The following is a 6,004-nucleotide window of genomic DNA, read 5'->3' as shown; positions in this document are numbered from 1 at the left end:
ATTGATGTAATCCTAGTTAGTGGATATTATGTGTCAAAATAATCAAGACTTTCTTATTGTCTAAAGCCTATGACAACAAGACATGCTTTGTATTTGTCAATAGTTTCATCAACTTTCTTTTCCTTTTGTAGATCCACTTTGAACCCAAAGGTTTATTTCTTGGAGGAAGATCAATCAACTCTCAAGTACGGTTGCTCAAGATTGAATCTATCTTACTATTGACAACCTCTTTCCAAAGAGAATGAGTCCACAGAGGACATATCTTCTTCGAATTTATGAGACTCATTTTCAAGAAGAAATGTTACAAAATCAAACTCGAAGGAAGTAATTTGTCCATTGACATTTACTACGCCTCTGAATCTCTTTATTAAGTATATTCTCATTTGGTTCTTTCCAAGGTCGTTTAGACCCTTCACTTGACTGTCCGACGGTTTGGATTTATGAACCATAAATCGACATGCTTTACTATTAGTAGCATATCCAATGAACATACAATCCAAAGTCTTAGGTCCTATTTTGATCCGTTTGGGAATAGTTCCCTCATTTCCATTTCTTATATGAAATAGACTGTATTGAAAATTGTTTGATCACTCTCTTTCAAGAGTTATTGCTTGTATAAACTTTAAGGGACGACAAACAATTCTCTATCAGGATACAACAAAGCCTGAACAAACACAACTTTCTGTTGCTCCCTTTCTTAACAAACAAAAGTTTTTTTAAAAAAAATTGGTACTCTCTTTACTAACAAACAAAACTTTTTGTTTCTCTCTTTTTGAACAGACAATTTTTTTGTTGTTCTATTTTGATATAATGATAGCACCCCCCCACAATTTTTGTGGTAAACCTGAACTTATAAATAAGACATTCAACATTTTCTTCAAAGTTTGGTTTTTTCTTGTCAACAATTTCATTAGATTGAGGTGAGAATGTGCAGTAATTTGATGGAATATTCCATTTTCCAAATATATTTCTGCAAAAGAAGATTCATATTCTCCACATATACCACTTCTAATCATGACAATTTTTTTATCCAACTGATTTTCAACTTCAGTTTTATATTGCCAATATGTTTCTATTTCTTCATCCTACCATTCAGCAAATAAACATAAAAATATCTAGTGCAATTGTTAATAAAATTTATGAAACACTTTTTGCCACCACGAGATGGTGTTGACTTCATATCACAAATGTCATTGTAAATCAATTCTAAGGTATTAAACTTTCTTTCAACAACACGTACTTGACATTTTGATTTATTGCACTAGAAGTTAGGCAAAACTTCTAAGTTGATCAGTTTTTGCAAGGTTTTGTAATTGACATGTCCCAAGCATTTAGTCACAAACAATTTGATTCAAGCAAGTAAGAACAAACAGAAATACTAAGTTTAAAAAGACATTCTGTGAGGTAACCTTTTCCCACAAATATTTTGTTCTTTACTTTTTATAACTTTCTCAAATACATACATTGTTTTAAAGTCAACACCTTGCCATATGTCCTTTTCAGAAGGACCTTTCCATAACATTCAATTTGTTATAGAATTACCCATGATCATAGTCTCATCGGTCCAATAAGGGCAATATGACCCAAATGTTTGTTTTACACACAAACATAACATATCACTTTTCACCAATGTTCATGTCTAGACAAAAAAAAAATTAATTTAATAGACATAATTTTTCATGAAAAATCACAATATTTTAAGTGAAACTTTTTCATCGAAGAATACAATTCTTTTGAACGAGTAATATAATTTTGTGGTTTTTACTAGTCATATCATATACTAGTAAAGAGAGACTCAACGTCCACAATATCGAATATATTCCAAGAATTTTGTGTGTTAATATAATACAAGAATGTCATTAAATTTCATATCTTGTACTTTCAAATTTAAATTAGATAACAAGTCTAATTTTGTCTTTATCACAAGTAAAGAACCCCCCACATTTTAAATATGTTCTAAAAAATATTTTTCAAGTATTTGAAATTATTTTTCACATATTTTTTCCCATGCTTACACATTGGCAACACGAGGCCTTCTTTTGGAGATTTAATTATAAACACCCATTGCAGGCACAAAAATCACTAATTTTATGTCACTAGTATTTTTTTCCCGTTTTGTCACAACTAGACAAACCACTTAGTATTTAGAATACTAACAATAAAGATTCAATCTTTATACAACTTGTTTCTAGTTTAACGATGAAGGTTTTATATTCTTCTAATCGTTAACCGAATGAACCTTGAATTCTGATGAAGTTTTACTATTCTTCGAATCAGTTTCACATTCAGACAGAGTAGTAAACCAAAAATGTTTTAATCTCCAGAAACCTCAAATACAACACTGTTTCGAGCTAACGATGAAGATTTTATCTTTTTCAATCATTTAGCTTTAATACTCCTGACGAAGATTTTGTACTCTTCAAGTCAGAATATTCATTCAAACAGAGTATTTAACAAATTGGTGAAGTTTCTATATTCTTCAAACCAATGCACAATCTGATTTGTTCGTGAAGTTCTTATATTCTTCAAACCAAAGGAGAAAAAAGTATCTCCAAAAGTCAAACACAATCAGATTTCACATGGAGTAGAAAATTACAAAAGTTGTATATTTCCTCCTCTAAACAGAAATACGTATTAATAATAATAAAGACATATTCTGAGATCATCACATAATGACCATCTATCCTAACATTTATGAAATAAATTTAATAACTTATAAATGATAGAAAAAGAAAATAATAATCAAGGGAAATAAAGATAGAACCTGATTTTTACTCTCATTGAATTATATTCTATCTGTCAGCGATAATTCCATGCAAGTCACTTTTCTTGCTAATTTTTTTTTTCCTTTTCTCAGTTTTCATCATATTCCTATTTTCCTCAAGAATACATTTAATTTCAACAAGAAACTAAACTCATGTTCAAATATTGTTAGGAGACAACATTTGTTCATTTACTTCTTCTCATAGTTATATAAAACCAAGAATACAGGGAAAAAAATTAAAGTGTTCATCTTAGCCTTTATGCACAAAATAACTTTTCTCGTTGAAAAGAAAATTGAAGGGGTGCAATGCTTGAATGCACTTGGGAAGAAAATAAAAATAATCTTACCCATCCAAGAAAAACTTACTACAAAAAATATACTCGAAGATATTAAAGTAGTACTAATTCATCCCAAATCTCTTTTATCATATGATAAAATAATTCTCTTTTTCTTCTTTTTCTTTCCCCAATTAAAAGAACACAGAAAATAGAAGTAATTTCCTTACCACAGAAAATACCAACATTAAATTTCTTAAACCTGTTATCTCTTGTATTCATATTAGCAAACCAGAAATAATAAAATATGAAAAGAAAAACACAAAGAACTATCCAAGTCCACAGAAGCCACTGTGTGTCCTTAAGAAATTTAATCTCCTCAAGTACCCGAGGTTGCAGATTAATTCCTCCCAAGATAAAACAGATTAACCATTAAAGAAGTAGCGGTACCTCAAACTTCGATAATTTCAACGAACTCAAAATGACAGCAACGAATCATACACACAGACACGATCGATCGATTTTGTTTTGTAAGAAATGTATGCAAAAGAAGGGAAGAATTCAATGTGGAAAAATGAGAGAAATCCTCTCTATTTATAGCCAACAAAGGGTAAAGGTCACAACTCTTAGGAAAGAAGACAACCTTTTAGAAAGGTCACAACCTTTCAAATGGTTACAACCTTTTAGAAATGACACAACCTTTCATAAAGGTCACAACCCTTCAAGAGAGTCACAACCCTTCATTTCCTGTTCACACCTTTAAAACTCAACATGACATGCCACTAACACAACCTTAATTAATTTATGTTATAGCGGAAGATCCTGCTATAGCACCACCACTATAGTGGGATTGAGCCACTACAATGGGGTAAGTCGCTAAAAATGAAGAAAACTCCTAAATATCGCCCATTATCATCTAAGAACGTTTTGGAGAAGTGCAGAGGCGATCTAGAGCAATTTTCACCTATTTTTTTTTTATTGAAATCACCTGTAAAGGTAATTAAATTACTCCCCTAGCTTGGTAATTCAATTACTAAGCCTTAGAATCCATGGTAATAACATTAGGGGAGTGCGCTTTTGGTTGGACTAAATGGTGGGAAAATCATGATTTGGTAAGAATATTATTAAATTGGCATATGATTTGAGATTAGAATTTAATCCGGTTGTACTTAGATTATTCGGGTCTAATTATGTGTTATATTGATTGTTTGTGGACTAAGAACAAGCTAGGTATCTTAACAAGGGGGAAACACATGTTCAATAGAGTATTCCAAACTTGATTTGAGGTAGATAATGATTGTTTTGTTTCTCGTTTAATGTTATATGTGCTTGCTAACTGCTTCGTTAGTATTACATGTATAGTGTATGCTTAGGAAAATAGAAGGAGTATAAATTGAAATGTTAGTCTATTGTCAATTTCATGTAATAAATGTGTTTATTTTGGGGGTATACGTGTGATTTTATTCATTGTGATGTGTGATTGTCGGTTGGTTCCGGTACCACACCTAGTACATACTAACAGTTAGCGTGGGTACCACGCCTGGTACATGATATCACTTGGTTGGATCGAGTACAAACTTGATACATATTCGGTTGGCTCGAGTACCACGCCTAGTATAGAATGTCTATGTGGTTAGCTCAGATACCAAGTCGATATAGGTTACTAATGGTTGGCTCGGATTATCTCTCTAAATTATACCTTGGTTCGGCTTATCGCGAAATTAGACCTGCTATTAGTGTCGGGTTATCTGTTAGTCACGTCGAGTCTATGTGATTGTTTGTGTATGGGTTCCATGAGTGAACTGGGTTGGCTTTGTTGTAATGTTGTTGACATGTTTATTGTGAATGTTGAGTCAGGATGAGAACTAAGAGTCTGGGTTATGATTTTGACTGTGGTTATAATTATATGTTATCTATTTTACTAAGTTGGGTTATCTGTTCATATTTTGTATAATTGGAGCTGATCGTTGATCCTATTAATACATTGTGGATTTTGTGTATTGATAGTATATTTGCTCTTTCTTTGTTGAGTACACGGCATATTTAGGCGGCTACTTCGCAACCTTAATTATGACTCCAGCATTTTCGAAATCAATAGTGATATGGTTTTTTCGAGCCGCTATGAATTCCTCTTTTTCCTTTGGTTCATTTTCCAAACTATTTTTGTTTGCGGGTTGCATGCCCATATTCTAGATTACATTATAGATGTTTGATATACGACTTTCAGGTTTTAGGGGGGGTTTTCACAAGTATTTTGACGATGGTTCATATAAAGACTTGTTTTATTTATTAAAAATGTTGTTTTAAGTTGATTAATTGCTTGTGTGTTGGTAGATAGTTGATTCTCCCACCAAGAGTGTAGTGTGGATGCCACTCATGACAGATTAGGTCATGACAATGCCCAATTTAAATGCTATCAAAAACTACTCTATTAATTCAATTGCTATGCATTTCTTTCATTTCTCCCTATCAATTAGAGTAACAATTTTCGAACAAATATTTTAAAATGAGAAATTATTTTTTAATTTGGCTCGAAATTAATTATTCATGCTTTCAATTATTTTTAAGTTTTTCATACCTCCAACTGCATTAAATTCTAACTTTTCTATACTCCTCAAGTTAATCAAAATTTTATAATTCATTTAATTATAAAGTTTAATTGCAATTACTATGCATTTGCTTAATTTTTCTATAATAATTAAATAAATAGGTTTTGAACAAATTTTTGAAAATGGAACAAATCATTTATTAATTTGACTCAAAACAAATTATTTATGCTTTCATAATTCGTTTAATTATAAAGTTTAATTACAATTACTATGCATTTATTTTATTTTTCTCTAATAATTAAATAGGTTTTGAACAAATTTTTAAAATGAGACAAATCATTTATTAATTTGACTCAAAACAAATTATTTATGCTTTCAATTACTTCAAATTTCTCATACAAGTCATGTATTCCTCA

Source organism: Solanum verrucosum, unplaced genomic scaffold (genome assembly GCF_900185275.1).
Source record: "Solanum verrucosum unplaced genomic scaffold, falcon-dt-bn FXZP01000094.1, whole genome shotgun sequence".
Taxonomy (NCBI): domain Eukaryota; kingdom Viridiplantae; phylum Streptophyta; class Magnoliopsida; order Solanales; family Solanaceae; genus Solanum; species Solanum verrucosum.
This window is presented reverse-complemented; position numbering follows the sequence as displayed.